Source organism: Herpailurus yagouaroundi, unplaced genomic scaffold (genome assembly GCF_014898765.1).
Source record: "Herpailurus yagouaroundi ecotype Mexico unplaced genomic scaffold, PumYag 182, whole genome shotgun sequence".
NCBI classification, from domain to species: domain Eukaryota; kingdom Metazoa; phylum Chordata; class Mammalia; order Carnivora; family Felidae; genus Herpailurus; species Herpailurus yagouaroundi.
This window is the reverse complement of record NW_024412413.1, coordinates 45,092,741-45,116,596: the sequence shown is the minus strand read 5'-3', so window position 1 is coordinate 45,116,596 and position 23,856 is coordinate 45,092,741.

Below are 23,856 nucleotides of genomic sequence, written 5' to 3'. Positions count from 1 at the left end.
CCTACATGCCATATGCTTTAGTCCAGTTTTTTTTTGATAGCTTATTAAGCATAGCCTCAATTGTGAAGTCTTCCCACCTCCATTTTTGTCTGTGTAAGCCTGATCTTAGTAGGAGGGTAGAATACAGTGTGCTTTAATGCAGCATATTAACACAGAGAGATGCTCAATAAAACTAAGAGTAGCTTGCTCAAATCAAAACGAAATGTCACAAGAGTCTATTTTGTAAGATTCTAAGCTATTTCTCCATTTTGGACAAGTGTATATTTTCTAATTTTCTTTTGTTTATGGGAGATCATGACTTATTTTTTCATTTAGTAATTATTTACTGGTTGAAAGGATAAATGGAGGTAATATTGGGAAGTGTGATATTGAGGGCGAATAAGAAACTCTAAAGAAAATAATGAGGAGCTCTATGAAATTTGGCCGAATAAAAATCTGTGATTCCACACAGATGGTCACTATATATCTTATACCTTCGTTTTTCTACCATGCGTGAAAGGAACACTCTGATTAATTACAGATTACTTTACATATGATAACATCAAAGGGTGAATCACAGAAAAAAAATGCCTCTTGAAAGCACAAGAATAATTTTTTTTATCTTGATTATTTTTTAGAACCTTAAGAGTAGATGAAGACTGGGATGGGAGATATAGAAACCAATGCTACTGATTGGTTCCAACCTTCTCCAACATTCCTACATAATCCAAGATTCTTTGAGAGAGAAACGGGAGAGGATTTTTTTTGAAGTCTAGAAAATGGACTGAAATAAATAGTCCTTTAAAAGTGACAAAAGGGAAAAATTACAAATTGAGGATACTTAATCTTTTAAATATTTTAAAACCCCGTGGAGTTGGTTTATTGACAACAAAAGGCATGGCCTTAATGTTTTTGTATATTCTTGCTTTTTCTCTAAAATGAAGTAGCTCATCTTTCTGGGGCTAAAATGATGAATTTGATTTAAGAAAATTTTATTTGACTTTTGATGATTTATGTTGATAGATTTTATATGATATTAATATCTAAGTCTAGGATTTGTTCATACTTATTTTTTGAACAATGATTTCAGTAGAAGCCTTCAATGATTTGTATAATCACTATTCAATAGTTTTACTTCTTAGCTGTGATGATTTTCTCTCTGAGCTAGGTTCTTTAGTGGTCATCTGATGTATGATATAGTTGGGGCACCTGGGTGGCTCAGTCAGTTAAGTGTCTGACTTTGGCTCAGGCCATGATCTCATGATTCATGGGTTTGAGCCCCACATTGGGCTCTGTGCTGACAACTTGGAGCCTGAAGCCTGCTTGGGATTCTGTGTCTCCCTCTCTCTCTGCCCCTCCCCTGCTTGCCCTCTGTCTCTCTCTGTCTCTCAAAAATAAATAAATGTAAAAAAAAATTAAAAATATATAGTTACTGGAACTTAAAAAATGTATCAGAGGGTATACTTTTTCCACTTTAGTGTCTAAATATTTTTCTGTAGCCACTTCAATAGTTTTAGCATTTTTATAATTTTTATGTTAGCAAACATTTATTGAGTCAGTTTTATGCAATCACTTTTTGGTAGAGCTTAGTGTTTTGATAAAGATGAATATACTTTGTTTCCTGCCTAGAACAATTTTGGAATTCTGTGGGCAAAACTCAACTATAGTATTATTAGTGAATATTATCAGCATTTGTGTGCATATTAAATTTCTAAATGTGGACAGTAGCATAAGAGTGGTTTATTTATGTATTTATTATTCATATTTTATTTTGAATCATTATTTAGAAATTTTAAAACCCTTGTAAAAGTTGCAAAAATTATATTATGAGCATCTGTATATCTTACTTAGATGACCAAATGTAAAATTTTGCCCATTTTGTTTGTTTTATTTTTTCCTCTCTCTCTGCCCATCTGCCTCTTCTGAAACATTTAAGAATAAATTGGAGAAAAGCAAAAAATTCACACAAATAATTCAGCATTTATCTCCTAAAAACATGATCATTCTCTTCATAACCACAACACAATTATCATGCTCAGGAAATTTAACATTGATGTAAAATTGTTATCTACTATACAGTCATATTTAAATATCCCCAATTATTTGAATGTTGTCTTTTTTAGCTACTTTTTTACTCCAGGGTCTAATCAGCAATCACACATTGCATCTCATTGTCACCTCTCTTTAATCTCCTCCAGTACAGAACAGTGTATCAGCCTTCTATTTGTCTGTATCGCACTGGCTTTTTTGGAGAGCTCAGGCTAGTTGTTTCGCTGATTGATTCTCATTTTGGATTTGTCTGATTGTCTCCTCATGTTTAGATTCAGTTTAAACATTTTGAAAGAAGATATTTCTTAGGTAATATTGTTGTCTTCTCAGTGTGTCACATTAGGGGTATGATGCACTACTGAAATACCATGCTGGGTGTGAAGCACTTGGTGGAAATGAATCCATGAGGATTGAGAGGCTAGAGAGTAAGTAGATTGAAGGGTCATGTTTGATTCAAGAGACAGAATGATGCACATTACTGAGTTCTTTGGACATAGGAATATTGGGTTTAAAGGGAAGAACAACATTTAAACCAACACTGAAATAGCTGACTGGCTGAAATCCACACAATCCAAAGTGAAAGGTGCATTGTAAACTTTGTAATCTTCGGAGGTGGATTTTAGTTTTTCTAACTAAACCCATTGAGATGGCCTGGATGCTCATCACTATTGACATCCTAATTCTAGTATTTTGATAATGACAGAGACAGGAGTGAGTGAAGATATTGAACACAAATATATTCCTCTCCTTCCTGCCCCGAGCTTCTGGAAATTATAGCTAATATTTACATATATAGTGGTTCAAACTCAGGACCAAACTGGAAAAGAAAAATCTACAGAGTGGGTGAGTAGGAGTTGTTGTTTAGTATATCTACTACATTTGCTGACCAGAAATTACAAATAATCTTAGAAAATGAAAGCCAATGCGCTACTATGTTCCCATATTAAAAGCAGCAATAATATCAACACAACCAAAAATCAAAACCAAAGCTCTTTGAATTACAACCCTCTCTACCTGGTCTTGATACCTTTTACAGTATGACTTCTCACAATAGTTGTCTAGAACTGCTATCTTCACTTCATTGTCTCTCATTCTCTCCTTGCTCTACCCTGTTCTTTATCTCTAGTGTTTTTCTAAAACTATTGTTTTATAAAATCATCATCATCAAATGACCAATGGTCATTTCTCTGTCTTCATTTTACCCAACTTTTCAACGACGTTTGATAGTTGAATATTCCTTCCCACTTGAAATACATTTTCTTGACTATTATGACACAACATTTTATAGTTTTCCTCTTTCTTCATTCACAACTTTTTCCTATTCCCCATTTTTTTGCACCTTCCTTTCTGCAGTGGAGCCTGCTACTTCCTTCCACCACTACAGCTATTATTCTACTCCAAACCACCATCATCTCAGCATTGGCTTCTATGATGGCCTCTTGTGCCAAACAAAACCTTTAACTCCCCTAATTAAATCACTCAGAAGACAATCCATCAAATGTACAATAAATCCAACCTCCAACAAGAACTTACAAGATCTAGCATCCTTCTACTACACCATCTTATTACCATGTGTATTGTCAGGTTGCCCCAGAGAAACAGAACAAACAGGAGATAGATGATAGATAGATAGATAGATAGATAGATAGATAGATAGATAGGAGAGTTATTGTAGGAGTTGGCTACAGAGGCTGAGAAGTCACACAATCTACCATTTGCAAACTGGAGAACCAGGATAACTGGTGGTATAATTAAGTTCAAGGCCAAGGATCTGAGAACCAAGGGAGCTGATGGATGAGTCCAGGAATCTGAAGTCTTGAGAATCAGGGGCTCTGTTGTGTGAGAGCAAGAAAGGATGGACATTCCAGCTCAAGAAAAGAAAAGCATGAATCAGCCTTTTTGTTTACAAGGCAAGGGTGGGGCTGGAGTTCTCAATAGATTATATCCAATGTACGCCTGCTTACATAGGTGAGGGCAGGCTTTACTATCTATTGAATCAAATGCTAATCTCTTCCAGAAACAACCTCATAGACACACCTGGAAATAGTGTTTTACCAGCTATGTGGGTATCCCTCGGCCCAGTCAAGCTGACAAATAAAATTAACCATCATGCTATGCTTATAGCACCAATGGCTTTTTTTTCCTCCCTAACACCTCAAACCTGATCTCTAAATCAGAGCCTTCATCAGGGCAGGTAAAGAGGTTTTCCAAAGTAGTTAGATTAGCCAGCAACTGAATTGAGATTCTCTATGAGACAGATTCATGAACACTACTCCTAGCCAGTGTTAGACTGTCACCCATAATTGCTATCATCCTTTTTTTCTTTTTTCATTTTAGCGTTTAAACGATCTGATAAAGCTGATATTTTGCTTGCTTATTTATTGTTCACTGCTTATTATTTATTGAATAATCTCTGTGACAACTTTTTATTCTTTTTCGATACCCCACCATACCATCTAGAATATTCCTGGAACAAAAAAAAAAAAATTGCATAGAAGGTAATTGATGAATGAGTCAGAGAATCCATTAACAGGAAGAAAACCCAATTCAAAACATAAAGATGTCTGCTGTGAAGTTTGAATGATTCAGGTCTACTGATTGGATGACAAGGAAAGAAATCTGGGAAAACCTCTGTGCCTCTGGTTAAAAAAATAATAATAAAAGTATAATTGGAATGTTCAGCTAGGCTGGCTTCACATTACTTCTCAGCTTTATTTTTGCCACAAGCACAGTCTAGCATCAGTCTCCCACTGTAGTGCCTATGAGCACTTGGGGTGGTAATCGGTTTAAATCAGTTTAATCTGAAATAGAAAAATGACTTCTAATAATAACACCTTTTATCTGTATAGCATTCTATATCTTAACATGTTTTTTACATGCAATTTTATTCAATCTTCATAATAATTATAGGAGATAGACATTATTATTCTATTCTATACATATGAAATGGAGACTTACACAAATTACATCACCTGTTAAATTTGTTGGTATGTGGGATATCTGGGACTTGAACTTAGATCATCTGTTGTCAAGTCCTGTTTTTTCTAATTGTATTATAGCTGCTCCTCTCATTAATTTATTATTTATTTTTTTCACCTAGGATGTCTCTTCATAATATCATTAGTGAAAATATGTAGTCAGCTTTTAATTTGTTTTCTATTTCATTAATTTTGCTTCTGTTCCTAATGAATTTTGGCTAACTTTGTGGTCACAACACATTGTTAAATGAAATTGATCATATAATGGAATAAATACAGTTAACTTACATTATTGAATCATCATTTTAAAGAGTAAATTTGGAGGAGAAACCTATTTCTTGAATAATGTACTGAAGCATAAGATGGGGTTATGAGAAAGTATAAATAGAATCTTTGTTTTAAAAGATAACATTGGGGCGCCTGGGTGGCGCAGTCGGTTAAGCGTCCGACTTCAGCCAGGTCACGATCTCGCGTTCCGTGAGTTCGAGCCCCACGTCAGGCTCTGGGCTGATGGCTTGGAGCCTGGAGCCTGTTTCCGATTCTGTGTCTCCCTCTCTCTCTGCCCCTCCCCCGTTTATGCTCTGTCTTTCTTTGTCCCAAAATAAATAAAAAAAAAAAAAAACGTTGAAAAAAAATTAAAAAAAAAATAATAAAAAAAAAGATAACATGATGCGCTGGATTGGTTGACAATAAATTTTTTCAAAATATGCATATTTGGGGAATAAAAAAATGAAACGTTGAAAGCAGAATACTTTGAAAAACAGGTATAAGATTATATCTTTTGATACAAAAGCTGTGATTAACAGAATTCTGTTCAAAGCTAAGGAATTAGACAAAGACTTTTAAAGTGGAACCATACATATTAAAATTTTATGATACAAAAGATTTGCTGATTTTCATTCCCCAGTTTAAATGAAAAATCCCCTTTGCTTGAACCATGGTGATTGCAGCAGCAAATGGAATCTGCACATCTTTCTGCATGTTATCCCCAAGGTGACTGTGTCTATACTATGCACCACTTAATTCCATGTTATAGGCATCATGATAATATAGGAGTAGGTATAGGAGTAAAATATAGACTTTTAATTCAGGCAAACCTGAGTTAATTTGAAAACCACTTCTGTCTTTCAAGTTCACTGACTCTGAACTAGTTTCTTAACTTCACTGAGCCTTCTTCCATTCATAAAACGGAGATCATAATACCATTTCAAATGATTCCTGTGAGAATGAATTAAATAATGAAAGTAGAATGCACTGTGCTTGGAATAGTAAGTGTTCTATCAAAAAAAAAAAAAAAAAACCACAAGTCAGCTCTCCTTGCCCACCAACTGCAGTGCATTACCATAAACTAAGGTGGGCTTGCTGGTCAGGAAAGCATTTAATTTAAAAGTTAAAACAGAAGTTTCATCTGTCTATCTATTTATCTATCATCTATTGTTCTATATCTCTGTTACTGTGTTTATCATTTGTCTATATAATTTCTGGTAATAATGGAAACTTCTTTCAAGTGAAATTTTAATCAGAATGCTAGTATGTATAATAGTGTAAATACTCTAATTGACAACTGGTTTCTCCAGAAACCACTCCACAGATCTGTGGGACACAGTGTGAAAATCACTAGGCTAAATAAGCTTTGCAAGTCCTGCATCCACTGCAATACAACAAAGCTTTGCAAGACTTCTTCTTGTAGACACAACTAATACCACATTATTAACAATGATTTGAAATTTATTCTCTTAGTCATCCAACATTTTAATGAAGGATCTTGGTACGCTACCCAAATGAATTTTTCTGGACATCCAGAAATAAATCACATTTGATAATTACATGGGTATTCCATTTTTTTAAATGTTTATTTATTTTATTTTAGAGAAGAGAAAGAGAGAGAGAGCACGAGCAAGGGAAGGACAGAAAGAAGGAGAGAGAATCCCAAGTAAGCTCTGCTCTGTCAGTGCAGAGCCCAACATGGGGCTTGAACTTACAAACCGTGAGGTCACGACCTGAGCTGAAATCAATAGTCGGACGCTTAACCAACTGACCCACCCAGATGCCCCTCATGGGTATTCCATTTTTAAATAATAAATCATATTATTATATATATAGTTAATAATACTGCATTTTATATTTGAAAGTTGTTAAAAGTAGACCTCTGAAGTTCTCATCACAGGGAAAAAACCTGTAATAATGTTAGGTGATGGTAAACTCATTGTGGTAATCATTTTGGAATACATACATGTATCAAATCATTATGTTGGACACCTTATGTCAGTTATATCTCAATAAAACTGGAAAAGATAATAAAATAATGAATCAATACAGTTTCATTCTAAATAACACTTTAATGTTTCCTACATGCTTTGGACTACTCTGCATCTGTTTAGGAAGAGGCAAATGCCTCTTAATGGCTTTTGGTTAGGAGGTGAAGAGAATTCCTAGATTACCATTGGTTTGGTAAAACTCAGGTTTTTAAGTCCAATGGAGGGAAAGTTAGACTTTTTTGAGAGAGAATATTTTTCTCAGAAACCTCAAAGTTAAGTTTTAGTATTAATAGCCAATTCTAAATACATGTATCATAGAATTATAATGATCAATGAGTAGGAAGAACAAGGCTTTAATCTAGAGAAGTTTCCTGGTAGGAAGGATGAAGAAGAGAGAAGAGAGACAGAAATCATAAAAATATAAGTGTAGAAACATTCATATTAGGTCTAATGTCCCATTTCCATGGCTGTATCCTTGGGAGAACACAAACTTCCTACGGAAATCTGCATTCGTCTTGGCTTCATGGTCCCTATGGCATAAAAAGAGTAGAGGACAAATTTCTATGGGTGAGTCTAGGTGGTGCCTTTGGGACAACTCACAAAGAGTCCTGAACTCCTCAGCATGGTGCAGTGAAGACAGTCCAGAGTTCCTGTGCTTTCTTGGTGTTTTTGAAGTATTAAGAAAGCTAGTCAACTAGAAATTTGGGTTTTGGGCCAGGAGACTATCAAGTGAGGGCACCTCTAACTGGAGAAAATGGCAAGGTCCATGGTTATGAAAATAAGTTAGCATAAAGATGGAATGTTAGGTGAGCCAAGATATATACAGGAAAATGGAGCATGGACAATGGACTTTGTGGGCCAAGTGGAATGAAGTATCTCACCTGGATGCTATCATGGAATCCATGCCCTTCCCCTGATTTCAGAATGCACAGAAACCTGAAGAGAAGATAATAGCAAGGGATATAAATAGGTGGTTGAGAAATTTCAAAATGGACTGAGTGTTTTATTTTTAGTTCTTGAAATGTCAGGTGGACACTGACTTGAATATTTCTGATGAATCACTTGACCATATTGAGTGTCTTGGAATAGGACAGGACAAATGGTTTGCTGAAGGCAGCCTAAAGCTAAGAAGTCGTACTACTTTTTAGGTAATAGAGAAAGTTATATTACAAAAAATCTGAGACAAAGTATACAAAATTGTGCTGCATTATACTCTTGAACTTACCTTCTTATCCTATTCCTTTACTAACACAATGTTCTCCCACTGGCATCACCATTGCCCAAGTAGAAATCAGCCTCACACCAGTCACCAATGGGGAACCAACCAACACAATCACTCACTGGGAGGGCTCTTTGGCACTATGGGGAGAGGGGAGATACCTATCTTTTTTTATGGCAAAGTTGATTGTGCACAAAGTTTATAGAATGTATTAAAACACTTCCTTTAAATTTTCTTAATCACAGCCCTATTGTTTTCTCACTTGGACCCAGGCATGAATCCATTAATCTATAAAATGAATTTAAGGGATTACTACCACATTCAGAACTATTATTTCTCTTCAGTAACCAAACTTTCTTTATGTCATCTTTCTGGATAACATCCATCATGCCTGCCTTTTTTTTTTTTTTTTCCTGAATGTGAGTTTTTCCTGGTGGTGTCCACGTGTGGTGGGTCCTTTAGATTCTAAAACCACCTTAAAAGTTAGTTAGGTATGGAACCTAGGTAGACTTAACTAATGACCCAACGGGGATTTCTATTCCTCTTGATATTCAGAGTTACAAACAGCATCATTATTCACTCTTTATAGGACATCAGCATCATAGTATATGGAGAAGACCCCTGGACGTTGAATTAGAAGACCTATACTTCTTCCATGTTCTTCTACGTATGAGCAGTATGACATCTGACAAAAGACCCATCTCCCTGAGACAGTGTTTTCATATAAAATGTATAATTACAATGTCCTGTATTCCTTATAGATTTGATAAAATAGCATGATCATAAATTATATGAATACTCTTTGCAAAATGATATACACACATGATTTTTTTTTTAATTTTTTTTCAACGTTTTTTTATTTATTTTTGGGACAGAGAGAGACAGAGCATGAACGGGGGAGGGGCAGAGAAAGAGGGAGACACAGAATCGGAAACAGGCTCCAGGCTCTGAGCCATCAGCCCAGAGCCTGACGCGGGGCTCGAACTCCCGGACCGCGAGATCGTGACCTGGCTGAAGTCGGACGCTTAACCAACTGCGCCACCCAGGCGCCCCTACATGATTTTTTTTAATAACTGATCTTAGCTCACAGCATCCCTCCCTCAAATGGAGTCAGAAGTCATGTGCCAGTGCAAACAGATGACCTTCCTAAGGTGATGGAATTTACCGCATTTGATTAGGTCATGAATGTGTATACTTTTAAAGTAATTCACCTAATTCAATTTTATAACGGGTGATGTTTTTCTTCTACTTCCTCAATTTTGGTTCTTCCACTTAAACCCCTGTGCACATTCCAGAGTAAGTAGGAACAAAAGAAAATATCTTTGTTGTGGCTTAAAACAGATAATTATTCTAAATATGTTTCCCCTGCAATTTGAACATTCATGAGCAACAAGACTACTGAAATCCAGCTAAGCATTATGAAAGCTTTTTAAAAGTAATATTACTAGGCAGTATTATAGTGAGTCTTAGTTCTGCTTGGAATACTACATTTGCATGGGGTTTTTCTACTGAAATGGAATGTGTGCACATTACAATTTTTTTCCACATTAAAGAACAGAACATTCTGCCTCATTTTCATCTGCTTCACATCCCATCTATGCACAGAGATCCTATTCACTTAAAAAAAATAATAATCCATAGGGTGCTGCATTAGATGAACTTTGCCAAGATAGGTTTAAACTTTAAAAGTCACTACTCAATTTTTTCTTTGCTACTGTGTCTGTCTGTGATATTTATTAGTAAAGACAGGGTTTTACTATTAATCATGTAATTTTCACCCTATTCCTAAGAAGAGATATTTCCTATATTACATCTGTAAACTTGGTCAGCTTAATCAACTTCACAGTGAGTTATAAAGTGGATAGAGAGAATCATTCTATTCTGATGATGTTTTGATATAATAGTTATACATACAGAGGGCTCATTTGCTTACATATAAAATGTCAAAATTGCCACTATTGGAGGTACCACAGTCATTCCTTCCTATATATGTCCTCCGTAAGGACTCTGTAGCTCCTCTCATCAAGAGGTGGAGTCTATTTTCTCTCCTCTTAAATCTGGACTGGCTTTGTGACTAGCTTCGGCCAATAAAATGAAGCAGGAGTGATGTGTCATTTCCAAGTCTAGACCTCAAATAGACATTGAGCATTTCTGCTCACTATCTTGAAATACTACCCAACATGTGAATAAGCTGTGTTGGCATACTGGAGAATGAGAAGCTATGTGGAGTACAGCTGTGTTGTCTTACCTTAGACCATATTGGGCCAACAAATTCCCAGTTTGACCCATGAGCTGACTGCTGTTACATGAATGAGCCTAGCCAGGACCAGTAGACCTGAGCAGTCAACTCACAGACTTGTGAGCTACATAAAATCATTGTTATAAACCATTGAGTCTTGGGATATTTTATTATATAGCAACAGATAACTGATATAGAAGGACTAATACTTTATGTAGGAAAAGTTATTTCTCATGGTCCTGAAGTCATGGCTGAAATTTCATTTTCAATAAGAAAGGTATTAAAGTCAAGAAAACACTTTGAAGATTTGACAAATTCAAGTATGAAAAAAATAGCGATAAGAATGGTAATTTATATATTAATCTTGAAACTAGTCAATATTAAATGGCAATTAATTTCTTTCAGCTTATGAAATAAGAATAAAAACATGACAGGAAAAGAGCACCATGAAAAAGCTGGACCAGTTTTTGCACAATATTGTCTTTGCACAATATATTATTAAGAGGTAAAGATACTCTTAAAAGGAACTTTTAACCTATAAAGTAACATGTCCACTTAGAACTTTGACCTACTCGTTTGGATTAAAAGGCAAAATGCCATGTCTTACCTGTAGCATGTGGACCTGCTTTCACTTGTTTAATGCTGGTTAGGTAGGTAGCTCAGATGGCCAGATGGCCAAAGGAAAATTACAAATGTTCTATTCCATGAGTGTTTTCTTCTATAGTTTGCTGAATACAATGTCTCAGTGTACAGGCCTGGGAGTTAAAACAGGGCTGGTGAGTTAGAATAATTTTTAGAGAAAATTATCTAATTCTCCATAGGATCTGCCCTATGTATGTCATTCGTCCTCCCATGACTATGTATGAACAGATAATGATGTGGTTGTTGATTATGATAATGTTAGTTGATTTTGATAATGATGTGATACATTCTTTAACAAGAAGGAATGAAAATTTGGCTGTTAAATTTGACACTAATGAAACCATGGCCGTCATGGTTCACAAATCCCGGTGATTTGAAGGGGAAAAAAGTTACTAACAATCCCTTATTGCCTTGGAACTTTCTTAACATAATTGATCTTCTGTATAAAACTGGCTATCTGAAGAGCTGATGAAGAGCAATTGCATCTAGTTATATTCTCATGAGCTGGTATCAAGAATTCACTTTTTTTAAAGTCATTATTACCTGAGAGCTATTCCTTGAGAGCTTACACATAATAGCTCATTTGCAATAGCTTCAGGAGAAGGGGGGCTTTGTGAGACATCTTTTCTCATCAGATATTTTAGTCCGTTGTGATCTTTTTTTTTTCTCAGTAGATGGATATTATGAAAGATTGAGTGAAAGGACTAACAGGACAACCTCTAAAAATACCTTTTGTCTCTGAAAAGACATCCTGATGTGAAAACAAGATAGTGAGTTCCCAGAATAAAATGTGCTTAATTTAGGCTATGTCCTGATGAAACAAGATCACCTAACTGTATAGTATTATGAAGGTGCATCAATGACTAATGATAATTTGAATATAGTTTCACTTTTCAAAAATGTACACCAGTGGTTCTCAACAGGGGGTGATTTTTCACTTGCAGGGCACATTTGGAAACATCTGGAAAGAATTTTGATTGAGATGGGTTATGGGTGACACAGGACTCTAATGAGTAAAAGGCCGGGAATGCTGCTCAACACCTGACCGTGCACAGGACAGCCCCTACAACAAGAATTATGTCGTCCAAAATGTCAGTAGTTCTACTGACAAATCCCAATTTAGAACCTACATTCTTGTTCAATGCAAATTCCACATCTTCGTTCTAGCATGAAAGACTTCCACACTACAAAGAGGAAATACCATACAGTATTTAAGAGTGGGCTCAAGAATCAAGTTTTCCATTTTCAAATCCTATTAGTCATAAAGTGTATGACCTTGGACAGCTTATGTATCCTCTCTATCCATTAGTTTTCCAATCTGCAATATCTGAATAATAAGAATGACTATTTCAGAGAGGAATTGTGATAATAAAATAAATGTAAGTCAAATGCATAAAAGTGCCTGGCACATAATAACCACTCAGAAAATAATCATTGTTATTATTATATTCAAATAATCAAAGTTGAATGAAAAATAGAGATAACTCTGTAGTATATGTTTATATCATACTTGAACTTGTTTCTCTACGTGGGTTCCAAGAGAACCTCAGAAGTTGTAATGATGATGAACAACTGTCCATGTATTGCACATATTCAATGGTTAATGCTACTTGAGAGTTCACTTTTTAAAGACAAATTTTTACTGTTGAGCAAAAATATAATCACATGCACACGTTGTTAAGACGATTGCAGGGGCGCCTGGGTGGCGCAGTCGGTTAAGCGTCCGACTTCAGCCAGGTCACGATCTCGCGGTCCGTGAGTTTGAGCCCCGCGTCAGACTCTGGGCTGATGGCTTGGAGCCTGGAGCCTGTTTCCGATTCTGTGTCTCCCTCTCTCTCTGCCCCTCCCCCGTTCATGCTCTGTCTCTCTCTGTCCCAAAAATAAATAAACGTTGAAAAAAAAAATTAAAAAAAAAAAAAGACGATTTCAAATCTTTTTGGAGCTAAGAGTATGACAAAGAAATACATAACAATAAGTATATGGGTTTGGTTCAAAAAGAATTTATTGAGTAACATATATTTATGAGGCTTGATGCTTTATGGAAAGGATGGAGTGTTGTTCAGTTACTATGCTCTTGTCTTTGCTTGGGAGAGCTCTGTCAAAGGCACAGCTCTGCTTGGAGAGAACTCTGAACACAAGCAGGTTGGGGACACTGATGAACTGTATGGCTGATGTCTGTGGAAAAATTTCTACCAGAACCGAGTGCTGCTCTAAAAAAGCATGTATGACATCTGGCACTGGTTTGGGATCCTGGCATTCGGTGGCAAGCTAACTGTTACAGGAGTCCGAAAAGATGGCGACCCATGTACAGCAGAGCATTTGATAAAACTTTCTCCTGTGATAGCATAGAAAACAAGCAATATACTTACAAACTTGTGGCTTTAAGTGCAAAGGTTGAGGAATGGATAGTACTTGCTAGAGTGCCTTGGTTACAATTGATTGCATTTAAAAATAATCTCAATAAACACCTGTTGAATGAATGAATGAGTCTCCATCATTACTCTTTAGTTCAAATTCTTAATCTTTATTTGAATTGCTATCTGCGTCTTAGCTAGCTTCCTTACTGTTAATCTTATATCTATTAATAATCTAATCTCCTTTTCACTCTCAGAGAAAATAATGTATCAAATATGTCAATTATTGCCTCACATCAAATGCTTCAGTGTATATTATATATAGTACTCCTTAGAAAGTCATACTGTAATTTAACTTCTGTTTACCTTTCTTTTCCACTGTTTTCCTACATACGATCTACCCTTCAGACACATTAAACTGCTTTCGTTTCTACTACTACATGTCTTTAAATGAGGAATTTCATTGAAATTTTGAAATTGCCCTCAAACCATTGAGGGTTTGAAATTGCCCTCTTCAGTTTTGCCTAGAAGATAGTAGGTCTATAAATACAGGTCTATAAGACCTGTATAGACCTATAGGTCTATAGGTCTATTTATAGGTCTATAAATACATAAGTATATAAATACTTATAGACTGAAATGATGAATATATGGATATGAAGCTCAAAAGAGGAAACTATTACACTCATTAAAAATATCAGCCAGATGGCACAAAAACAGACACATAGACCAATGGAATAGAATAGAGACTCCAAAATTGGACCCTCAAAAGAATGGCCAACTCATCTTTGACAAAGCAGCAAAGAATATCCAATGGAAAAAAAGACAGTCTCTTTAACAAATGGTGCTGGCAGAACTGGACAGCAACATGCAGAAGGATGAAACTAGACCACTTTCTTACACCATGCACAAAATAAACTCAAAATGGATAAAGGACCTGAATGTGAGACAGGAAACCATCAAAACCCTAGAGGAGAAAGCAGGAAAAAACCTCTCTGACTTCAGCCGTAGCAATCTCTTACTCGACACATCCCCAAAGGCAAGGGAATTAAAAGCAAAAATGAATTATTGGGACCTCATGAAGATAAAAAGCTTCTGCACTGCCAAGGAAACAATCAACAAAACTAAAAGGCAACCGACGGAATGGGAAAAGATATTTGCAAATGACATATTGGATAAAGGGCTAGTAGCCAAAATCTATAAAGAACTCACCAAACTCCACACCCAAAAAACAAATAATCCAGTGAAGAAATGGGTGGAAAACATGAATAGACACTTCTCTAAAGAAGACATCCAGATGGCCAACAGGCACATGAAAAGATGTTCAACATTGCTCCTCATCAGGGAAATGCAAATCAAAACCACACTGAGATGCCACCTCATGCCAGTCAGAGTGGCCAAAGTGAACAAATCAGGAGACTATAGATGCTGGAGAGAATGTGGAGAAACGGGAACCCTCTTGCACTATTGGTGGGAATGCAAACTGGTGCAGCCACTCTGGAAAACAGTGTGGAGGTTCCTCAAAATATTAAAAATAGATCTACCTTATGACCCAGCAATAACACTGCTAGGAATTTACCCAAGGGATACAGGAGTGCTGATGCATAGGGGCACTTGTACCCCAAAGTTTATAGCAACACTTTCAACAATAGCCAAATTGTGGAAAGAGCCTAAATGTCTATTAACTGATGAATGGATAAAGAAATTGTGGTTTATATACACAATGGAGTACTACGTGGCAATGAGAAAGAATGAAATATGGCCTCTTGTAGCAATGTGGATGGAACTGGAGAGTGTTATGCTAAGTGAAATAAGACATACAGATAAAGGCAGATACCATATGTTTTCACTCTTATGTGGATCCTGAGAAACTTAACAGAAGACCATGGGGGAGGGGAAGGAAAACAAAAGTTAGAGAGGGAGAGAGCCAAACCATAAGAGACTCTTAAAAACTAAAAATAAACTGAGGATTGATGGGGGGTAGGAGGAAGGGAAGGGTGGGTGATGGGAATTGAGGAGGGTACCTGTTGGGATGAGCACTGAGTGTTTTATGGAAACCAATTTGACAATAAATTTCATATTTTAAAAAAAAGAACAAAAATCTGAAGAATTTAAAAAATATATCAGTCAGACGCCATAGAAAAATTATCATTTGAAATAACTCAAATTTTAATGTGCATATATATCACTTGGGATCTTGTTAAAATGCAGATTCTGATTCAGTAGATCTGGGGCAGGCATGAGATGAATTTATAACTACAGCTTTCACATGATAAGAGCTGTTAGTCCACTGCTCACACTTGGATTAACAAAGCCGTCACAGTAGAACTTCCCATAAAAGTAGAAAGGGAATATAGATAAAGCAACAGCATTAACAAAGTCACTGAGATAGAAAATTATTGGTTGCTTTAGCCATAATGAATTATTTCTATTTTGTAGTCACTTAGGATTTCTAGGAGGAAATTTAGACAATGATGCTGGAAAGATAAGGTAAGGCCATATTATAAAAGATCTTGAAATCCACACTGAGAAATGTTTACCTAGTTAAGCTGATGTTGACAAGTAATTACCTTCTTTTTTTTTTTCTTTTTGAGTAATGGAACTAGGGCTGTAATGTATATGTGTGTAAGTGTGTGCACATGAGCATTTACTTTGGTTACCTTGATTGTGAGGAAAGAAGTCCAATAAAAAGGATTTTGGCATACCATCAGAGGGAAGTCAGACATAACAGCACCAGAGGGATGAGTTGTTGAAATTCAGTATGGATGTTTAGTACCACAAGAGTATTTTCAAGTCACTGCAGCACAATTTGTGAAGCCAATGTAGCACTTCCCTCCTAATTTCTCTCATGAATTTGGATTCAATAAAATACCAGTATGGTTTAAGCTTGGTTCAGAAAAATAGCATATATTGTTTTTGTACCTATTTCACAGAGAAACATGTAGATTTAGTTCTTGCTTGGCCTAGTTGGCAGAATTAGAAACAAACAAGCTTATAAACAAACAAACTAGCATAAAGCCTAATTCAGTTAATGGCCTGATAAACAGTTTTACAACTGCTTTGGTTAGGAGTAAAGAGCTCAACAAATGTATTGAGTTTATTTCAGCTTTTAATTTACTTTTTGGTTGAATCATTGAATACAAACGCTGGATGGAACATCCAGAATGGATTTGGAAGCACTCAAGTACACAATGCTAAACTCCAAAATCTCTGAACTGAGACTGGTTAACTTGTGGGAGCTTATCTAGTGGCTGTAGTTCAGCAGGGAAATCCCAGTGGTGTCTAGGATTCAGTATGTGTATACCCATCAGGAAACATTCTCATTAGAATTTGCTTAAGATGTGGAGGTTGGCAAATGAAGGGAACCTGAGGGGTTGGCATCATACATATTGTACACCCCCACCTTGTACTGTTTATTTGCAAAGTAAATCAAATTACTTTCTAAATGTAGCTAAAGCCAAACGTATCTATTTGATTATTCTTTGAAAATGTCTTCAATAACACAATCAGACTGTGGAAATCACCTTTGCAAGGTTGTTTGCTAGGTGACAGGAAGACAAAGATTAACAAATTATATATATATATATATATATATATATATATATATATATATATATGAATATTAGTGGGACTTGATACTAAAAACAGAATCAGGATGCATACAGTTGACTGGAATATACTGAATGTTGGTGTCTACCTAAAAAATTCATATGTAGGAGTCTAATATCCAGTGTGATTGTATTTGGAGATGGAGCCGTTGGGAAGTGATTAGGTCATGAGGATAGAGATCTCAGGAAAGGGATTAGTGCCTCATAAGCAACATTTTTCTGGATATGTCTCCACAGGCAAGGGAAACAAAAGCAAAAATGAACTATTGTACTACATCAAACTAAAAAGCTTTTTAACAGTGAAGGAAATCATCAAACAAAAATGAAATGGCAACCTACTAAATGCGAGAAGATATTTGCAAGTGATATCCAATAAGGGGAAAATATCCAATACATATAGTACCCATACAAGTCAACACCCCTCAAAAATATAATTGAACAATGGGCAGAGGGCCTGAATAGATATTTTTCCAAAGAAGATATACAGATGTCCAACAGACATATGAAAAGATGCTCAACTTCACCAATCATTAGGGAAATGCAAATCAAAACCACAATGAGATATCACCTTACACCAGACAGAATGGCTAGTACCAAAAAGACAAGAGACTACAAGTGTCGGCTAGGATGTAGAGAAAAGGAAACCCTCATACACTGCTGCTGGAAATGTAAATTGGCATAGCCACTGGAAAACAATAAGAAAGTTTCTCAAAAATTAAAAATAGAAATACCACATAATCCAGTCATTCCACTGCTGGGTATCTATCTGAAGAATATGAAAATACTAATTTGAAAAGTTATATATAACCCCTATGTTTATTGCAACATTATGAAGCTAAGGTATGGAAGCTACCTAGGTGTCTGTCCATAGATGAAGGGATAAAGATGAGTGTAACATCTTCTTTATCCCTTCATCTAAATGGGATGGGATATTACTCAGCCATAAAAAAGATATTACTTTTTTATAGTATATTACTAAGTCATAAAAATGGGATATTACTCAGTCATAAAAAAGAATGAGATCTTGCCATTTGCAACAACACGGATGGACCTAGAGGGTATCAGGCTAAATGAAATAAAGTCAGACAGAAAAAAGATAAATACCATATGATTTTGCTTACATGTGGAATTTAAAACACAAAACAAACAAACAAAAACCAGAAACAGACTCATAAATGCAGACAACAAACTGGTGGTTGCCAGAAGGTAGAAGAGGTGGGGAGATGGACAAAATGGTAAGAGGATCAAGAAGGATATACTTCCAATTATAAAATAAATAAGCCATGGCAATGAAAAGTATAGCATAGGGAATATAGTCAATAATATTATAATAACAATATTATAATAGCAATATTATCATTATTATAACAATATAATAATTGTTATCATAATAACAATATTATAATAACTGTATGGTAACAGATGATAATTACATTTATCATGGTGAACATTGAGTAATGTATAAAATTGTGATATCACTATGTTGTACACTTGAAATTAGTATAACACTGTATGCCAATTATACTTTAATGTTTAAGAACATGGGTTTTAAGAGACTTCAAATCCCAGCATTCCATTCACTGTATTTGTGATCTTGGGAGAATTACTTAAATTCTCTGTACCTAATTTCTTCATCTGTCAAGTCGAAATAATAAAATTTTGTTGCAAATGCCAGAGTGCAAGGATTGGAGATAAAGTTACACACAGTGTTAGTATAGTTCCTGATCCATAGAAGCTTTTGAATAAATGATATCTCTTATTAAGATATAATCTTCACATCTACAGTATTCAACATGACTAAGTCACCAATCCACACCCAGAAGGGCATTAAAAGAACAACAACAACAACATTTTAACCTTTCTTTCTTTCTTTCTTTCTTTTTTTTTTTTTTCTTTTCCTTAGTTTATTTAAAGCCACCAATGGGGGCGCCTGGGTGGTTCAGTCAGTTAAGCACATCTGACTCTTGATTTCAGCTCAGGTCATGATCTCTGGGTTTGTGGGATGGAGTCCTGCATTGAGCTCTGTGCTGGCGGTGCAGGGACTGCTTGAGATTCTCATTCTCCCTCTCTCTCCCAATCTCTCTCTGTCCCTCCCCTGCATGCATGTACTTGCTTGCTCTCTCTCTCTCTCTCTCAAAATAAATAAACATTAAAAAAATAAAGACACAGGGGCGCCTGGGTGGTGCAGTTAAGCGTCCGACTTCAGCCAGGTCACGATCTCGCGGTCCGGGAGTTCGAGCCCCGCGTCGGGCTCTGGACTGATGGCTCAGAGCCTGGAGCCTGTTTCCGATTCTGTGTCTCCCTCTCTCTCTGCCCCTCCCCCGTTCATGCTCTGTCTCTCTCTGTCCCAAAAATAAATAAACGTTGAAAAAAAAAATAAAAAATAAAAAAATAAAGACACAGAGAGGTAAGTTGGAGTGGGAAAGTTGAAACCTATGAAGGAAAGAAGGGAAATAAACATTTGAATCAGTTGTGAATTCTCAGGAGACAAAATGAATTGTAAAGATGATGGACAAAACTGTTTCCTTCTTGCTGGAGATGGGTAAAAGCACCTCACATCTTAAATATTTTCAGTGGGAGAAATGAAACTAGAAGCAGTAAATATAGTACTTAAAGCATACCTACCAGGTCAACATAATGACTTTCAAAAGTTTATGCCAAATTTAATAGGAAACAAAACAGAGTATGACTAAGAGATCCTTATAAACTTTCTTCAAGTACCAGGATCATGTCCCCCTGCATACCCTTCTAAATTCTAAGAAAATAAAATAAAATCACCCTTAATGAAATGTTTGATGCCTTTTCTAGCTAAGTGAATAGTTTTAGGTCAAATTTCTGATAAAATAGTTATCTGTTATACTGCTGTAGGTTTTCTCCACCCAAATAATGTACATAGCACATGGATATTTATTTTATATGATGATTTATTTTTAATTATGCTCTAGCATCATTTTGATTATTTATGTGATTATTGACTTGTATGGGTTTTTATGTCTTTGCCTCTTTGACATGTTTGTTCAGGTTAAGATTTACTCAATGCTGAATTCTAGGTTGGGAACACAATACCCAATTATAATACTTTTATTTTACGACATGGTTTCTAGGAACACATTATGGCAAGAAGCATGAAATGGGTTTTCCTGAAACATAAAAACAAAAAACATAAACAAGCAAACAAACAAAAGTCTAGGAGAAACAAATGGTATCTGAATTCTACAGAAAGTGACAATTTCATAGGTAATTACTGTGCAAATTACACAACAAGGTTATTAAAGAGCAAATGTGTCAATTTGGGCTATATTTTGATCCTTTATCTTTATGTTTGCTCCTAACTTGATATAATTTGTGGTTTCATTTATAACACTCTATTATTAAAGCTGAATACTGATTTCTCCTTGTATTCAGACTCTAAACTCAATATTAACATGATGGAATTGAAGTATTTTTATTTTAAATTTGTGATCCTGTTTTTTTTTTCTGACATATGTTAGAAGAACAAAACCCCAAATAGGAAATATTTAAATTGTGAAAACATGTAAGCATTTGGGAAAATATAGCAAAAATAATGAAATCACTCTATGTCTTGGCTTTTTAGAATAAATTCAATATTAAATAGATTCAAGTTATGTTTAGAAAATATATTACATTATTTGAGAATATTAGATAAGCAATACCTGATTTATAAACGTAAATGGTTAAAGATGGAAAATATTTCAGGCATTTGGAACCTGAAGAGGAGTTATTTTTTCAAAGGTTTTTCCTCAGGCTGATTTGACCTTAAATTCTATATCACTTCCAACTGTTCATATCATAGAAAACAGAAATATCATGGACGTTGTACATGGGATCTTCATTTTTTTAGCCTATGAGAAAAGCATTTTTACTTTGTTTTTCAAGTTTCACAAAATAAATCTGTTTATTTTTATTTTTATTTTTTTGTATGACAGAGTTTCACTGGCTCTAATGTATCCATAAAGCCTTTTGTCCAGGATAAACATACCTGAAAGAAAGATCTAAATATTTTGATAGAAAAATTAGGAGATTTCTGCACTTGGGATTACATTTCTGGCAGTATGGTATAGAAGATAGAAAAATAACTCTCTCTGAAAACAACTAGAGTACATTGTTAACAAATATCACTGAATTGAAGAGAAATTAACTACCGAGATCTAAAACACTGTGAAAATAGGAAGCTTGAATGTATATAGATAGATAGATATAGATATACATACATACACACATGAATGTCAGAGATCTCTTTTGATTCCAAGTTTTCTGCCAGACCCCATTGTTCATAAGCTTTAATTTTGAAACTGGAGGCTGTGGAAATATATTGGGTAGGCTGGAGGTAAAGTCTAAGAGAGCCTCTCATGAAAAGAACTAAAAGGGCCATTCCATCCACGTATGAGTAAAGGCAAAATGTATCTACCCTTCTTCCCTCCTCATGTGACAACATGGATGAACCTGGAGGGCATTATGCTAAGTGAGATAAGTTGGACGGAAAAAGACAAATCCTGCATGGCATCACTTATACATGGAATCTTAAAAAAAAAAGGACAAGAAAGAAAAGAAGTTGAATTCATAGAAACAGAGTAGACATGTGGTTGCTAAGAGCTAGGGTTTGAGGAAAAAGGGATAGGTTGGTAAACACACAAACTTTCCGTTATAAGATAAAGTTTGATAATTTAATATAACATGGTAACTATCGTTAAAAACACTGTATTATGTAATTAAGATTTGTTAAGACAGAACTTAAATGTTCTCACTAAAAAAAGAAGACAAAAGGTAAATATGTGAGGTGATAGATGGGGTAATTAACTAGATAGGGAAAATCCTTTCACAATATGCATGTATATAAAATCATCATGCTGAACACGTGAAATATCTTACAGTTTTACTTATGACTTATATCTCAACCCCAAAATAAATAAAATTACAACTAATTTCAGATTATCTAATGTTCTGTCTCATGATGTGATTTTCACATCCTTATAAATGAAAATGACTGTTTTGATTCTGTGTGGGTAAACAGGAATATCAGCAATATTAGGATTTTTTGGGGCACCTGGGTGGCTCAGTCGGTTAAGTGTCCGACTTCAGCTCAGGTCACGATCTCACGGTCCGTGAGTTCGAGCCCCGCGTCGGGCTCTGGGCTGATGATGGCCCAGAGCCTGGAGCCTGCTTCCGATTCTGTGTCTCCCTCTCTCTCTCTGACCCTCCCCTGTTCATGCTCTGCCTCTCTCTGTCTCAAAAATAAATAAACGTTAAAAAAAAAAAAATTAAAAAAAAAAAATATTAGGATTTTTTCCCCCAAACAATGGTGATGAATTTCTGACACATCCATCCCTTTTAGCTAGAAGTCATATAAAAATAGAATTCTTTTATAGTATGTTATAGTGCTCCATGGGTAAACAAAATTGCCTTCATGAGATTAAATCTTGGTCTACTTAGCCCCTACTCATAAATATGTTGGTTTCCATTTACAATAAATGAAAAAAAAAAATACCTGTTCTCTCAAAACCCATTCCAATCCTTGTTTTGCAGAATGCAGAGATTCTTTGTAGCTAGGGTTCCAGATGTGATTTATATCTGGGAAGTCAGATATCTTAATATAATACTTTGGTTTGGATCTGAGTCACGAGGCAAAAAAAGAATATGTTTGGGGCATCCAATTGTTGGCATGGATCATGACAGTGAGCCCCCTAGGGGCTCTGTGCCGTCGTGGAATTAAAAGTCATTTTGGAAATCCATCCAAGAGTATGTCTTCAGCCCTCCCAGAAATTCTGTGAGCTGTGTCTATACCTATTAATAGCCTTTGGCACTTCCCCAAGAGTGGAGTTTCTTGTTTATAGTTTCTTATATGTAGGGGTGTATCAAGAGGATATGTCGAACACTTGAATCTACAAATTAAACAGAAAACTAAATGCAGTAACACTTTATTCAAGGGAAAAATAAGTTGATTTACCAATGACCTAGACATTTCTATTTTTTGTTCTATTTAATTATATAGACTGTTTAATATATAATTTCATCAAATAAAATAAGATATTTTAATATAAACAACACATGTGGAAATCTACTAGAATACTTTCCATACTCATGTTACCTGAGAAAAGAGGTGAAGGTTAGTCTCATTAACCTTGATAATAATTATAGCAAATAAAAACACTTTTAATGTATCATTGGACCTTGGAGATTTGTCATTATGAAATGATCTTTTTTCATTATGAATGTGAATGGTTAATATAATATAGTATGTTGCCTATTGTAACACTGCTATTTTAAGAATTTGTTACTGACCTCCTTCCTTTGTCTCTGAAAGTTTTGATGGTTCATCCTATTAGTTGAGCTACAGCAACAGTGCCAGGAAGAAAAGGAAAAATTAATGTTAATAGATTTTTGTGACATTTATATCACAGCTAAGATGTGTATGATCACCTTGCTAATTGCAGCAAGTTTTTTCACTGTTTCTGTTATGAGTTACTTATGTTTATATGTTTATCTTCTTCTAAGCCATCCCAATGTCATTT